The sequence below is a fragment of the Heloderma suspectum genome, chromosome 6, assembly GCF_057233095.1.
Source record: "Heloderma suspectum isolate Gila_16-S chromosome 6, 16-S_ref, whole genome shotgun sequence".
Classification (NCBI taxonomy): Eukaryota; Metazoa; Chordata; class Lepidosauria; order Squamata; family Helodermatidae; genus Heloderma; species Heloderma suspectum.
The window spans coordinates 18,087,316-18,104,487 of NC_139463.1; the positions used below are offsets into that span (position 1 = coordinate 18,087,316).

The following is a 17,172-nucleotide window of genomic DNA, read 5'->3' on the forward strand; positions in this document are numbered from 1 at the left end:
GGAACCAACCTCGGAATGCGGGCTCCATGATAGGTTTCCAGAAACCGATATATCCTGTGGCTGTCTAGCCACTGACTAGCGGCCATAGGATTGCTCCCTCCAAGGCTTAAACCGTTTGGGACCAAGTTACTTGAAGGACCGCCGTCACCCATATTAGCCTGCCCGCACTTTAAAATCAGAAAGAGGCCCTTCTCATTTGCCCACCCGTGAGAGCAGTCAGGTGGGGGACCACACGTGAGAGGGCCTTCTCTGCAGTGGCCCCACACCTTTGGAAGAAGCTGCCATCGGAGGTCCACTATGCTCTCTCATTGCAGACTTTTAATAAGGCCTTGAAAACATATTATTTTACCTTGGCCTTCTATTGATATGACTACTAATGTTGCTGTTACTGCTGTTAACACTGTTGGCTTTATTACTGTTTTTATCACTTTTAATCTTTTAACTGTTTTTATGTATCTTATTGCTGTGTTTTGCGTTGGGAGGGCTTCTGCCCTGAAAGGCAGCCAAGAAATATTTTAAATGAAAATAAAAGAAATAAATTATATTGTAGCAACTTGTTGCATATTTGGCTGCCATCTTCTCAGATTTTTTTTAACCTTAAAGTTGATATTATTTACATAATTGAGGCAACTTTACCCAAAAAGAATTATTTATTATTGCAGGCAATAGTTAAATTACCCTGCTAGAACTCTCACTTCAAATTTAAAGAGTGGAATATAGTGAATAAATATGAGTGCAAATAGTCTGAAGGAAAATAGGAAATTTCTTTGATTCCAAAGAAACACCACACAGGCTTCCACTTCTCATTTATGTGCATGCAATATATGAGATTTGCTTATAGCTGGTGACTCAATAAGCATAAATGAGATTCTAGAGTCTTACAGTTAAATGATGCATATGCAAGCCTCAGATGTAGAACTCAATTATTGTAATGGCTGCAACTTTATTCCATTGAGAAAAGGCGAACAAAAGGTTGTTTGTTAACTACCATACAACTGGATACAAAGGCTCCAGTGACCTTTGAATCTTAGTGGCTGTGTATCTGAAGGATGAATTGTCTAAAGAATTGGAATAGCTGCCAGGAGATCTGTTTTTCCATCCCTTTGCATATTCCTGTTTTAATGTCCTTTTTAAAATTTGTTAATGCTATACACTTCTTACTTGCACAGAAAGAATGTCCCTTTAATCAACAATATTCTGATTTGATTTTTTTTTCTAAAAGGACAGACTATTTTCAATTAAAAAAATGCTTTGAGTTGGTGAAGTGCTTCGAGGGCCTGAGCTCAGGTAGAAAATGTTTTTCTTCTTGACACATTTTGTTCAAATATTTTTCTGCCCTTCTTAGCTAGATCACTGCCAAGCTGGGGTCAAAACCTTTTCTCCACAGGAATGTAGCGGGCATACTAAGTGTATGGCATATACTTTCAGCCAGAGCTGAATTCTTCTCAACGTCTTGGCAAAACAGAGTGAGCCAGTCTCAAGTAGGGAGGAGGTTTGGACCAGGATTCGTGAAAGACCACCTTCTTCCACACAAATTGGCTTACGGTGTTGATCATCTGAGGCCTTGTTCCATGGCCTATTGCCATTGGAGGGCAGATTGGCTGGGACAAGGCCTTCTTTGCAGTAGAGCCCAGGTTGTTGAATTCTCCCAATTGGCTGCTTCATTATTGGTGTTTAGATGGTCTGTTAAAATCTTCTTGTTCTGTTGCATCTTCATTTCGTTTCCCCCCTCTGTTGTTTTATGCCTGTGCTTCATTTTGTGAAGTTTTAGGTCTGTTTTCATTTTATTTTACTATTTTTCAATATGGGTACATGTGCATTCTAGAACTGGGTACATGATGTCATTTAGGAAGTGAACCAGACAAGCTGATTGGAAGATTTCAGGTCATTCAATGTATTTAATGCCACAGAAATCACTGGCATTTTTTCTAAATCTGGCCAAAATATTAAGGTTAATCTCATAATGATAAATGTGAAGGGTTCAGCATTCAGCTCTTCAGAGGTTTGGTAGAGGAATCAAGGAAATAAAGAGCCTGATGGTGTGCTGGGGGGATATGCAAGTACAAAAAGAACCAGAGACCCATTGTGTATAATTCCTTGTGCATTAAAGTCCTGTAAATATTTGACTAAAAAAATTGAAAATCAAGAATACTGCGAAAAGCTCATGAACCAGTGCTCAAAAACATAAAGATAATTTGAAATTGATTCTCCTTATATCAATGCATATCTTGGTTTGGTTTTCTTTTGGGAGTGCCTTAAATGCAGACTTACTTTACCAGTGGCAATGAAATGCTTAAGAATTTGAGGTATCCTTTTGAAGAAATAGAGTAAATATAATCTCAGAAATAAAACTGTTTTCCTTGGGGGAGATATTCTTGGCTAGAACATTACAATGTACATTGACAGAACAGGAACACTGAAACTGAAGATCTCAAGGGGTGTTGTGGAAGAGTACACGGCACTTTAAAAAGATTAATGTTAGGCCATCACCCTGTATTTGACCTCTAGGGATTTTCCCATCTCTTTTCTAAGCTTCTGCCCTTTGGTACAACCACATGCTGAAATATAGGGAAAGATGAGAGAGTGAGTGCTTCATGTATCCTCTCTTTAGCAAACAACAACAATTCTCTGTTTCTGAGTTGACATTTGTGCAAGTGTCTTAGCTATTGTGCAGTATGTTTCTGTAGTTGGTCTAAAATTTGGAATGGATATCAGTTAATTGACTGTGTCATTAGCAGTTGGAGCCCCTTTGAACCTGATTACTGTAGTCTCTCATAAAACAGTTGTGCATTGTTTTATCAAGGGTGTTCATGATTAAATGAAAACAGCTAAGAGCCTTGTGGCACCTTAAAGACTAACAACTGTATTATGGCATGAGCTTTTGAGAACTACAGTCTATTTATTCAGATGAAGTGAAGGAGCTGCTGTGTGAAGTGGCAGAAGGAAGGTTTTCGTCAGAATTGTTTTAGGCATATGTACTCATGTTTTCACTTTCCTTAAGGTCCCCAATGTATGTATACCAGAGAAACACACTTATTTGATGAATGGGTAGCTCAGTTTTCTCCTCCATTCTGTAGCTTCTGCAGTGTGTATTTACTTGTAATGCAGCAGCTGAAATATCACCCTATGCAAATTAAATGATTCAGAACCATGAAACACTGCTCCTTTTGCCTTTTTAAAAGCCCTAAAATGTAGCATTGGTATCCGGTTGCTGGTCATAAAGGCATACTTTCACTAGCCTTTAAAATTGGGTCTAAGGTACTGCCAATGCCCCAGCTTAATCAGCTATCATTTGCTTCATGTGAAGTGGCAAATGAATCCAGAAGTCTTCTGTTAACTATTTCTTGATTTGGACAGATCTAGACACTATGGAAACCACTTCGGACAAATCAGGAAACTATGGAAACAGCTGCAGAACAAACCAGTATATTAAGCCATGGTTGAAGTTGGTTTATTCTGAAGCTGTGAACTGTAGTTTCCCAGTTTGGATGAAACAGGAAACCATAGTTAGTTGAAGATTTACTGGTTTGTTTGCCAGCTTACATGAAGGTGCTCCGTGTGTGGGAAAAAGACTCATTCATATCTTGGCTTAAGCCTGAATTCTCTTTTAGATAATAATAACTTAACTAACTTTTTTTGTAATTAGCAGAAGTATCAGAAGTATTGATGATTAAAGTGTTATTTTAAATAATAAAATTGGTTTTAAAATACTTGGCTAATTGTCCAGATCTCTCAGGATTGGTCAAATGTGCAATCCTACATACAACTCTTTCCTGCATGACATTTAAAAAGTATGAATTTGTCCTATCCTTGTCAATGTGACACTGTGCAGACATTAAATAGTGTAGGAACTGTCCATCCCCTTAGGAGGTATCATAACTGCATCACATGTGTTGTTTCCCAAAACACCAGTTCAGTGCTGCTGAAAGCTTAATGTCTGTTCTTGTGCTTGGTTGGCCAGTGGAAAATAGGGCTAAGCTCTAAGTTTGTTTGAAATACTGGAGTAGAATACACATAACTACTTAAGAACATAAGAAGAGCCGTGCTGGATCAGACCAAGGGTCCATCTAATCCAGCATTCTCTTCACACAGTGGCCAACCAACCAAACAGGACTTCATGTGTAGCCAAGAGCTCGTGTAGACTTTTTTGTTTTTACTTTTGCTTTGACAGCAGATCTCCCTGCCTCATCACAAACTGTTTTTGAACTATCTTGCTTGTTTCTGCGCAATTTGATACATTTTTGAAACCTCCTCCAAACTTTCCATAAAAGAAAAATGCAAGGTAGGGCGGAGGGGGGGGGGGTAGCTTTCTGTCTGTTAGCTCTAGCTTCCATTTGGGGAATGACTTTACCAGGGCTTTCCAGTCATAGTGCTTTTGGGAGGGAAATTGAAGGAACCTTTCAGAAGTTTCATTGCTCTGTTAGTTCTGTATGGCAGGGGTGGGCAGAAAATAGATCTCTAGATGCTTTGAGCTTCAACTCTCAGAAGCCCCTGCCACCATGACCAGTGGTCAAGAATGCTGGGAGTTGAAGTCCAAAATACCTGGAGATCTACTTTCTGCCTACCCCTGCTCTAAGGAACAGCAACACTTAAAGAGTTTGTGGCTGATAGTGTGCTTTGCTTGCTTTTCTTATTCCAGTCCTTTCCTAAAATCCAGTCACTTCCATCCTTATTTATTATTATTTATTTATTATTTATTGCATTTATACCCCGCCCTTTTTCCTCTTGCAAGGAACCCAAGGCGGCTTACATTATCCTCCTCCTCTCCATTTTATCCTCACAACAACAACCCTGTGAGGTGGGTTGGGCTGAGAGTCTGTGACTGGCCCAAAGTCACCCAGTGAGCTTCCACGGCCGAGTGGGGACTAGAACCCGGATCTCCCAGCTCCTAGTCCAACACTCTTGCCACTACACCACACTGGCTCTCAATGTGAGAGCATCCTATTTTTTTAAATTTACCCTCACTGTTTATTGTGTCTGTCTTGAGTGTTAGTTATTAGGTAAGACATTTCTCTTCACCCCTTGCCCCCCTTCAGCTTGTCCCCATTCTGGCCTTTACTAGCATTTAATTGAGTTTCAGTGTTACTTGCAGATCTCTGTGACTGTGACTGTGAATAATTAGTATTGGTATACTACCTGTTGGACTGTCTCCGACTGTGTGTTCTTTCTGTGTGTTGTGTGACTGTTAACATCCACAGTGAGTCTTGCAGCATGCTCTAAGCAAGCATTATATTGGTGTTCACTTTCATATATTTTCAATAAAGTGTCACCTGTTCACCCCATCAAGAATGAAGCAGGAGCATGGAAAGCTCATGTTGTTCCCGAGGCTCCAAAGTTGGGAGGAAAACTGAGGATTATTTGGCACCTGTGTGGTGAAGGTGCTGGAAGAGCTTAGTCACACAGGACCAGACTTGGAATCCCTCTCTCTGCTGGCCTTACCTGCTTTGAAATAGGAAAAGTAGACAGAATGAAATATTGGATATCACTACCTGTAGGCATGCCATGCCATGCACATTTGGGAAGTTGTACCCAACAGCAAATGCTTTCTCTTCTCACCCTTGAGAAATGCTATGGGGAATGGTAACTACACTTTTGGTTTTGCCAGCAAGGCCAGCCAAAAAGTAGAGACCCGTGAGAAAATGCCCTGCACTTATTTGTCTGAAATTTGGCAGGTTTCATCCCCCAGAAAATACTATTCTATCTGAAAATTTCATACAATTTTGGCCAAAGATGCAAAAGTTATGTGTGCGATTTTTTGATTCTGTTCAACAGGGAAGTCATCTGAAGCTTCAGAAAAAGAACCAAAGCAAGGCTCTTCTTCTGGTCTGAACTGACCAGTCTGGATCTCTGAGGCAACCTGGTATCTAATGTACTGGATTCCAAACCAGATATTTTTTTATTTGCACACCTCTAGTTTCAGCCCACCAATGAATCAGATGTGCAATATTCCCAGAATGGAAAGGGAGGGGAAAGGTAAGAGGAAACCTTACAGATGTCATTCATAACTAAAGAATACATCTTCCAAAAATCCACTCCAAGTTTTTCTGGAAGCCTGAATTAGCTGCTCTAATTTAACTTCTCCTGGGTATCTGGTCCCTGGGTATACTTACTCTTCAAGATCAAAAACTTACTTGCCCCTGACAAGTTTTGACAAGTGGTTTTGTTGGAAGCAGGCCATGTGGCATGGGAGAGAACCAGCTTCAGAAAACAAGCTTAAAGCTACCTTGAATACATATAACTAGTTGCACCATTCTTGGGATTATGGGAAGTAAGGAGGAAAGTTTGAAACCCTAGTTGTCTGGGTTTTAAGACACATTCCTTTCTTTGGATGCCTGTAGTGCTTAATAGCTCTGTATTCCTAAATCAGATAAAAACTGCTGTGCATGTAAGTGTAAATCCTAAACCTGTTTTTCCAGTGGCTGTGGGAACAATTGCATAATGTATTCTATTTATATTTGCCATGAGACATTTTTGTTTTAAATTAAATTCCTACTGCATTATCATTGCTTGTAACTTATGTCTCATCAGTGAACCCAGAACGCTTTTGTAATGGTTAAAAGCCATTGCTTTGGCTGTTGTTTTCACAGGTGATGGGGCATTCCTTCTAAAAGAAATACCACAGTAGTTCCTACAAGTACTGAATAAAAACTCCCTGTACCTCAGTTTAAGGGGACATTGGATGAAGTCTTTTTGATATGTGGAAGTTGCCGAAGCAGCAGCTTTTATTTTATTTTTGTAATGATATTGTGTTCTGGGGCATTTGAGGGGTAGTGAGAGTGGCAGCTTTTGTGAGGAGTTCTGCTGCTGCCTGTGGTGGTGGCAAGATTTCAAATAAAATAAAATAAAGCTGTTCCAAAAAAGGTGAATACCCTCCTAAACTTTTTGGCAACTATTTCATGGCTCCAGGAATTCACACCCTTGTCTCAGGTCCTCCTTTTGATCATGATTGCTTCCCAGTTTTTAAAATCTTTACATTTTTCATCATTATAGTGAACAGAAGAAATGAACGGACAAAACCATAACAAATTAAGTAGTCAGTAGGCAGACATAGGTACAACAATACAGAAAACGAATGTTGATCCTGTTTCGTTGGAATAGCCTTGTTACCACATCTGATCTTTCCAAAAGACATAGAGTGGACTGGTAGTTGTATTGTGTGTTTGTTACTGTCTGCATAAGGAAGATATATAAACCATGAGGAATAGAAGGAGTCTTCATTAACCAAATTCTTTTACAGCCATTAACACCAGTCCCCATACTCTTTGGTACCAACAGTCAATAGAATATTGCTTAGATGGCTTTCCAGTGAAGACTAATTTCCTGCCATGCTGCTGCTATTAAAAATGTGATAAACACTTTATGTAGTAAATCCCTATTTTGATTTTCAAACATATCTAACAGTGAAAACTTAGATATTAACAACACTTGCTGTATTTCCCCATAATCTGTGACCAATGTGCAGGCACAGAGCAGGAACCAAGAGGGGCCTTCAGTGTGTGGCCAGCCCCACCAGTCGTGGTCCAAGTGTGCCCAGCTCTGCTGGTTGTGGTCTGTGGGTGGCCCTACTGCTTGTGGCCGCAATGTAGTGCTTCCAGGGGCAAACCCTGAAACAAGCAGAAATGCTCATTTCTGGAAGGCACAACCTGTCCTTCCAGAAACAAACATTTCTGATAGTTTCAGGGCTTGACCCTGGAAGTGCTACATCATGGCCTCAAGCAGCAGTGGTTGTGCGTGGATCGTGATTAGCAGGGCTGGCTGTTCGTGGACCAGAACCGGCAGTGCTGGCTGTGTACGCAAGGTCCCTATTAAACTGCACATAACTTTATAGTCCTGCCACGTAGGTAAAGACCCCCTTACAGAACAGTTCCTCCAACAATGTGGTGATACTTTTTGCTAATATAATAGGGTTTGAAATGAACTGTGAATTAGTTTAAAGGGGCAGATATGGCTGAATGGCTTCAGCTATTTAGTGGACCACGATGATATTTGGATCTCACACCCCAAATCTTTCCCCCAAGCTTTTCTCTGTCCCTTGGAACAGCTGTACATTTGGCTTGAATTGCTGAAACTAGGCCCTTAAGCACATTTTTTTAAAAAATAATAAGAGTTCCTTAAGGGGTTAACTGCCTGTTTGCTTGTTGAGCAATGGTAGAAGTGGACAGAAAATGAGTTATTTGATAAATTTGTAACTGAGGTTTTATGAAGCTTTTATGGATTTTGGTACCTGTACTTGGTTAACCTTTTACAAATAAGCCCCTAAGTCTGAACGTTTCATTGCATGTCCAGTCCTTAAATTGCAAAAGCTTATCCAGGTCACAGAATAATGGATGGCTCAGTGAAAGTTTCAAGGGAGAAATTGAAAGATGGCCCCTCAGTTTTGAGCTAAAGAACTTTTACCTCGCCTCTAGTTCTTATTAACTGCATATTGAAACATCTTTATTTATTTTTGTACATTTCTAATCCACCCAACGACACCTAATATTCTCTGTGCATATTACAACCAGTTAAAAAACTAAAATGCCATTTTAAAACACAGTTAAAAATATAAAATGCAATACAAATATTTACAAGAATATAATACAATATCCTAAACAATAAATAGCACAGGTATCAATAAAACAGCCATAATAACCTAGAAATAGGTCCCTAAAATGCCTGGTGCTGAAAAGATAATGTAGGTACCAGCTGAACTTCTTTGGGGAATTTATTCCATAAGTGGAGTGCCACCACGGAGAAGGTGCTCTCTCTCGTAGCCACCCACCTAGTTTATTTACTGCCTTATAAATCTCACAACAGGATATTAAAGTGCTGGTGATTACCTTAAAATTCCTTAATGGCATTTCTCAAGTATTCCTTCCATATCATTCTGCTTACTCCTTAAGATCTCCCATATATTTTATGCTGAAAAAGCTTCTCTCTGTATCCCAGCAGTGGCTGGGACATGGGAGAGTGCCTTATCTATCACCACACTTGGGTTATGGAACTCCCTAACATAAAAGGTCCTTTTCCCCCACTCTCTCTTGACTTTGTGCCACCAATTGAAGGCAGTTTGTTCTGATAGGTGTTTGGTCTGTTGATTTGATGGAGTACTGTTTAAGTAAGTTTTTATTGGGTGTCTATCCCTCTCATTGTGCAATAAGGTAGTAGTAGAAGGATGGGGTATGTATAAATATATACATAGCTTCCTTCCAAATGGTAAGGGAAACTATCACCTGGAAGGACATCCCAAGCTGATTATGTTCCAAAGTAAAGTTCCACATACAGCACGGCAATTATTTCTCTAAAGTGCAGAAAACAAATTCATATCCCTGCAGTAGGTGGGCACAAGCTATTTCGAAATATGGAGTAGCCTTGTGTTATTTCCTGTTCACTAGTTTTCAACTTTCTCACAGGTAATCATAATTTAGGCTTCATTTATGCTTTTGTATATGTTTTATGAAAATATATGCTAATATTAACATTTCAATGGAGAATTTGTGTATGGAAAACAGGGTAGCAGTTTTTATTGGATGGTGAAACTAAGCAGTGAGGCAACAATTAATTCTTCTGAGTTAGGGGTACTACTTTACTTTTTCATACTACTTTATCTTACAACTCTTTATCTCCTAGACCCTTTCTTGGCAACATTTTGAAGCCTAATGTAGCAAAAATGACCATAAAGGCCAATTGTTTAATGTTGCATTTTATTATTTCTATGTATTAATACTATTAATCAAAACCTTTCTATTTCTCTTCCCTTATTGTGATTTTGGTAATAAATCTGAAGTTGCATTTATGAAACTTGATTCTTTCTTTTTTTAAATGTCCAGGCTTGGGAGGAAACATTCATGGCATCATGTGACGAATTTCACCTTCTTTGATGTGCGTAGTAGGGGAGATCTCTTAAAAATTGCTTGAAAATTAATTACTGCTTTAAATAGTCTGAAAGATTAGTTTGAAGCAAAATGAATGGGAAATGTGATGAAAGGAGAAAATCTTTCATGAACTTCATGTACAATTGGACAGCTAAAAACAGTTTAGTTAGTAAGACCTAGAACTTTCTCTCTGGTCACCACTGTTTGCCTCAATTCTTCAGACTTCCTTTCTGGAAAATGTCAGTTCAAGCACAGGTATCTGCCCTATATCTTCCACAGTGAAGTCTGGTGCAAATAATTTTTATTTTCTGCATTCTCCTATAGCACACCTTTAACTAGCTGGTTTCCTGCTTCTCATTTATTGTTGGCCTTAATGTCATTATAGATATACTTCCCAAGTTACCTTTTTCCTGCTTCCATTTCTTTTGCCAAAATTTGTGTTTGGTTTTATTTTCTTCCCTTTTGGAATTGAGCAGTGATTTAATACCAAAAAGGCTTGCTTCAGAAAATTTCCATTTTCTGATCACTAACCTACTTTTCTTTGAAATAGTTTTTTTTCTTTTTTTCGAGGGTCGGGGGGAGATGCATTTTTTTGTTAACTGTGGTAGGGCTGAAATCCTTCCATGTTCCCATTTGTAGCTATTCACATCAAGCCAGTACATAATTCATGGTTGCATTTTGCATTTTATTTATTCATAAATAATATTTTTATACCCCCTTTTCAAAACTTAAGGCAGTGCACAATAAAACATGTTTAACAATGTTAAATAGTGAGACAGCAGTTACAGGGAAAAAATCCCCTCAACCAAATGGTTCTAAAAAGATTTTACAAATTTTGGTGAAATTCAGTAAGGGAAAGATAGCCCCACCCTGCACCCTGTTAGACAGCTCATTCCATAGCCTTGGGGCACAATTCTAGATGTCTGGGGTATCAGTGATAGTACAAATTGTGTATATGTGTTCTGTTCTTAAATTCAAATTCAACATGTCTTTTTTAATTTTGTGAAATTAGTTGTGCACACTGCCCTCTGTACTTTGTTGGTTCATGATATATGAAGTTAGGGGGAGTGGTAAGTGAACCATACTCGTTCACTTTTTGGCAATCTGTCAAATTTAGTGGAGTTACATAGAAATTACATTGGCAAGCTATAGATGTTACCTCTTTCATAACATATTTTAATGTCTGCTAGCCTATGCTAACTGTAACAACTATTCATACCATAGAAACACATGAAGCTGCATTATAACATCCAGCTCGGTATTGATAATACTGACTAGCTCTCCCCAGCATTACTTGGAGATGGCATGGATTTATCCTGAGACTGTTGGCTTGCAAAGTGTTTGCTCTATCACTGAGCTACAACCCTTCCCCATAAAGGCATAGTCACTCCCAGGGATGGCTTGTCTAAGATGAGCCAGGGATCTCTCACACTGTGAGTAAGGACATACCCCTAGAGAAGGGTGGGCAAATTGTGATACTCCGGATCTTTTGGCATACATTCCCATCATCCCTCACTATTGGCTGTGATGGCTAGGGTGGAAGTTGTAGGCCAAAACATTTTGAGGGCCACAATTTGCCCACCACACCCTAGGGCCTAGACCAACAAGCTAGAATATTATTGTATCTTGAGTGGGTCCTTTGGGATATTTAATCAAGTATTCAGACTAAGGCAAATAGTGATGGCTTCTGATCCATCCAAACAAAATATAGTAATTGCTAACTGAAACAGAACAGCTAGGCAGCTGGTATTTGCTCTAACCATTTTTTCTCCTTGAGATTTCTTCCTTCCTTTGATCCACAGCAACAGCTTGTGACTTAGAGGAGTGGCTGTGATCATAGCTGCAGTAGGGAATAAGGTATGGTTTCTACCACCTTTGGTCTGTTAGAGAATGTATGTGTTAATGCTCTATTTGGGATCCAAAATGCTGCTTTATGAGCACTCAAGGAGTTATGTGTGCACCCAGTGGGATTTTTTTACATTCTGAATAACAAACCCTATGCCAATGCCATATTGCAAACAGCTTTGAAACTTTCCTAAAAAAGTGACTTGGAAATTAATCAGAAAATAGTCCAAAGCCCCTTGGGTACATGCTTCTTTGGATCTAGGACAGCACATTTTTTAACAAGGGGGAGAAAGATTTCCACTCAGATTATTATTTCAAACAGAAATTGTATTAGTTTAACTGAATGTCACCAAACTGGAATCAAGAGAAATCACAATGAATTCAGAGAAATCTGGATGTTTGGCAGATTTTGGCTGCAATCCTGCATATTAGGCTACTTAAAGCCCATTGACTTCAATGGAATTTAATCAGTCTGTGCATAGGATTGCAGCCCTTATCCTTAACCTATATTGATCTGCATAGTCTTTCCAGAAGAGAGACCGGAGCCTTAACTATGAAGGAGTATCAGAAGATTTCCCCCTCAGACTTCAGAATGTACACAGTTCTGCGGTACTTCTGGCTACTTAACCTCTATGCTATTACAGTTTTTGGTCAATTAATGTTACTTGTGGGATTCATTAATTCCTTCCCAAGATTATGTCAGTCTGATACTAAATTTCAGGTACAAAACTGAATGCAGACTGTGGACCTGTACATTGTTAGTTTGTTGAAGCACCAGTATGAATAATTAAAAGGGAACCCAAGGGGACCCCCCCCTTTTGGGGAGACCTCACTACCATAGCATCTTGCTAAAATGATGGCTTTCCTTTCATTTCAATCCCTTTAATGCAGTCATGTTAACTATCCTTCCTTACATATCCTGTTTTGCTTGCAGAATTGAAAATGATATACAAGGATTTCTGGAACTCTTTTACATCACTGTCCCTCTTCAGCCCCCTATTTCCTGCTCAATTGCCCTTGCTAGCAAAGTACCTGTCAATGAGCTGCCCTTTTCTTCCAAGAGTTGTTTGCTAGGAGAGGGGACTAGTGCTTCCCATTAGTCCTGGGAAAATTTTCACTTCCTCTTCTGTCACTCATTCCTTCCATCTTCCACCATGTAGGTAGTAGTAGAAGTGGCTGATTCAGTCATTTCGACATACCATATTTTATATTAATATGCACTGGCTTATTCTTGATCTCCCTTTTGCATCATGTGAATAGATAGTAATATTAAGCTTGTTTAAAATTGTGAGACCTGTAAGCGGTTTGTTCATAGGCTTTGACATGTAGACCTGAGATTCTCTGGTTTTGGCTGTATCTTCTTGTGTGTGTATTTAAGAAGAGGTCACCAATTGAGCATGAGAAAGAGATGTTCATTGAATTGCAAAAAAGTGCACTTGGCTCTTTGAAATCATTTGAGAACAGTTGTACATGGTGTATAATGCTGTTGTCAACTGCCCCCATGTGTTAAGCAAGTACAAATTGAACTTTATAACAATATTTTATTTACTGCTGTAATATGTAAAACAATTCTTAGCATATTTGAAACTTTTCTACTTTAAAAATAATTTGAACTTAATTTTAATACTAAAGCTACCAATCTGAAGACGCCCACAGGACCAAAACAGTATAGTATGATTTTAGTCAGGTATCTTAAGCTAAATATAAATTGGAATCCCAAGGTTTTAGACTGGCATCTGCCAATGGGAGTGCTTTCACAATTGTTCTTTCTGATGATACAGGAATGATGTTATGAATGCCTCTTGTCTACAATATTGGGGGTGGACTTAAAATTTTCTTTCAAACCTGGCTTCTCATGTACAGCATGTGTATACATCATTTCTTTCTTCACTTCATATTTGTACGGCGCTTAAGCTGGCATACATGTGCTGTGGTTGTTTTCTGTGTAAAGCTCCTGTGAAGGAATGGGGCTCAAGTCTAGACAAACAGTAGCTGCTGAAAGAACTGAAGGTACTGGTTGAAGTACAATACATGAGATAGTGCTGTGTATGAGACATTAAAATATGGAATCAGGGAAGGCATAATCTTTTTTTTTTGGTTCCAATACAGTTAGTGCTTTAAAACTACTTGACTGTTATTTGATGTTATTTGACTAATATTTGAGAGGTCAGTTGACCAAATTGTTTTTTAACTGGATAAGTGTCCAACCTTCTTTATAAACTTGCACTTTATTGTTTATTTACATTTATAGTGTGCTTTCCAGCCCCCTCAAATTGGCCTTCTTTTGCAGTACGTAATAGTGATCAACTTTACCAAATTGTAGTTGTGCAAATGAAGTGTGAAAGGCTTTACAAATTTACAGCATATTCCTATATTTGCCTACCCAGAAGTAGGTCCCATTGAGTTTAGTGGGCTTAATCCCAGGTAAATGGGTATAGGATTGCAGCCTCAAACTCATAAAGGTGGACTATTGTCTGACAGTTTTGTCAGTTCAGATAGGATTCATTTAAGCCATCATTATCAATGTATTTAATCTTCATACTTCTTCTGGACATTTTAGTAGTGTGTCATTCTAATGAAAATATATCAGCTTTTAAAAATTGTAACATTTTGGATAAATAATTTATGAATACCTATCCAGTCTGTCATTTTGGAAGTGTTTTAAAGTAATTTTGGCTTTGATCAACCTTTATCTTGGTTGGGAAAATAATAGGCAAGACGAACCCACTTCCTAAGTTATTTGTTTTTATTTATGAATTTCCTTTGAAACTTAATGATGTACTTGAAATGACAGAAATTGAATTCGTAGGGCAAGATAAACCTTCTAATGATAGCTTTATTTGGTTTGTATTGAGATGCATTGGCTTACTTAACTGGCAGTAAGGGCAGAATGGTTTGATGAACAACACATGCTGAACAGGAAGAACCCTGCTTTCCTCTTACTAATTTATTATTACACCATAACAGAACTGAAAACCGTGAATGCTTTCACTTATCTATTGTTGTTGTTCAGTCGTGTCCGACTCTTCGTGACCCCATGGACCATAGCACGCCAGGCCTTCCTGTCCTGCGCTCTCTCCCGGAGCGTGCTCAAGTTCATATTCATTGCATCGGTGATGCTATCTAGCCATCTCATCCTCTGCCGTCCCCTTCTCCTTTTGCCTTCAGTCTTTCCCAGCATCAGGGTCTTTTCCAGAGAGTTTTCTCTTCGCATTAGGTGGCCAAAATATTTGAGCTTCAGCTTCAGTATCTGTCCTTCCAATGAGCACTCAGGGTTGATTTCCTTTAGGATGGACTGATTTGACCTCCTTGTAGTCCAGGGGACTCGTAAGAGTCTTCTCCAGCACCACAGTTCGAAAGCATCAATTCTTAGGTTATTATTAATTTGGTATATATTTAAAGGTAAACTAAGTCCAGACCTTTCCCCCCTACTGTCTTTTATAAGGAACAGTCACCTCCATAGAAAGTTTATTTAGTGGGAAGAAAATTTAGGAAGAGAAGAATATATTTACGCTACTAAATATGACTAATAATGATTATACTTCAGGATGAGATTAGAAAAATGCTATTAAATGTCCTCCTTTTCAGTTATTTCAAATAAGAAACATACGAGATGATTCAGATATAATGCCATGTTACTTTTTAACAATAAAAAAATATGTATTGCTTTATTATGGGGATCTCAGATACTTCCACCATGAATAGATTGGTGTAAATGCAAGTGAAAGGTGGCATTCTTAACCAAGTTAATATATTATAAGAAGCCAATAAAGGAGGCATTCTCAAATTAGTTGAATAATTGACTTGATGTATAGCACACTTGAATGATACTTTTCAGGACGATATACAACTTTAATACATTACTTTCTTTTTAGTACTATTTAGTTTTGCTTTCTTTTATGGATATAATAAAAAATAGACTAATGTTTTCATAAGTTATTAACGGCTGTACTTTTACATGCATTTAACAAAACATGCCTATATAGTACCTTCCAGAAGAAGACACTGATGGCTTTTTTTTGTTTATGTACACATCTCAAAAACCTGGAAAACCCCCTGTAACCTTGTTCTGAGTTCACTTATTTCTAGTCTGAGACTCAGTATTTAAACATTACAAATACAGGTATTTCAGGCATTTTCTGCATGCTTTCCTGCCCAAAGAATGTCAGTAGGCAAAATTCTTTTTACACAATTAAAAGCAAAACAAAATTTTGCTTTTGAGATGATGTGAAGTGAATGTTGGATTTGTGTTAATTATGAAGCTAGTCATCTTCAGAAACAGCTTTATCAATTTTATTCTGAACCTGGAAGCTTAGATGGTATTAAAAGAAATGCAGAGCATCAACACTTCAGTCCATGATATTTGATTTCCAGCTTCTTTCCATCTTGTGGACCAATTCACATGTCATGGTGGGATTTGCAGGGATGCATGCTGTGTGTGAGCTGCTTTTGTTTTCTGTAAACAGCCTTCAGTTGGCCCAATCAGAGGTTGTGAGTGTGATGTCTGAATCTGGTTCAATGGGTTGTTTAGGGGCTAAACAATCCAGTGGTTAACCCAACAGCAAACAATGAGTTAACCTCTGGGTCGTTTAGCCCCTAAATAACCCATTGATCTGGGTACACACATCATGCTGGCAATGCACACCCCAGTGAATCATGAGTCAAGTAACCCATGATTTGCTGTCATGATGTCAATAGAACTGTTTGCATGTAACAGTGGCAAATGTAGGTTAATTGAGATTTGCCATGACTTGAGACTTGAGATTTGCCATGGTACGTGCTGGGCATGTTTCGCAGCCTTTTTGAATAAAGCTGATTGGGGCTTCCTACGTGATGTTATGATAATTCAGTTAAGATAACTACTGATTGTAGGTTAACTGTGGGTTGTTTAACCCATGATTAACCTATAGTGTCTAGGTTTAGATGTCATGTAGCAACCCCCATCAGCTCAATTGAGGGTTGAATATTCAAACTGGTCGCAGCATACACCACAACACATGCCATGGCAAATCGTGGGTTAATTAACTAGGTTGATGTGTGTGCTAGTAAAAGTAGAATGTGTCACAAACCTACCTGCTTATGTTTAATTGAATCAGCCAGTAATACAACTATACACTTTGCTGGAAGGTCTCACAGCAACCTTTCCCACCCAGGTATTGTTTATTCTGCACATATAGCTATTTGGCATTGATCCCTGGCACTCCCACATAAATTAAACTATGTGATTTAAAACAAAAAAGCCTATAAGCTTTTCTTACTGCATCAGTAATGTATTGGAGTGTATAAATGATGTTTCACTTATAAAAACAAATATACACTGAGAAGTGGAAATTTAAGAATTTAATAAAATCTTGCTGAAATTTTAATACTTGCACTATAAAGTTTTTATAAGTTCAATCTGGAAAACATTTTGTCTGTTAAAAGGTATGGGAGAGAACCTTTGAGATTATTGATAGTCTAATAATTTAGTATT

General features: G+C 38.4%; 1 protein-coding gene across 19 annotated transcripts in view; it reads left to right on the plus strand.

The window, feature by feature from the left end:
- ARHGAP32 (Rho GTPase activating protein 32) overlaps positions 1 to 17,172 on the plus strand; it is a 346,243-nt gene that overhangs the window by 14,071 nt on the left and 315,000 nt on the right. For 6 of the 19 annotated variants that reach the window (XM_084803658.1, XM_084803668.1, XM_084803659.1 and 3 more), the window contains exon 1: positions 1 to 17,172. This exon is cut by the window's left edge and continues 13,150 nt beyond it; it is cut by the window's right edge. The exons of the other annotated variants lie outside the window; for them this stretch is intronic. The gene's annotated coding sequence lies outside the window, so the exon portion shown is untranslated. 19 annotated transcript variants of the gene reach the window in all.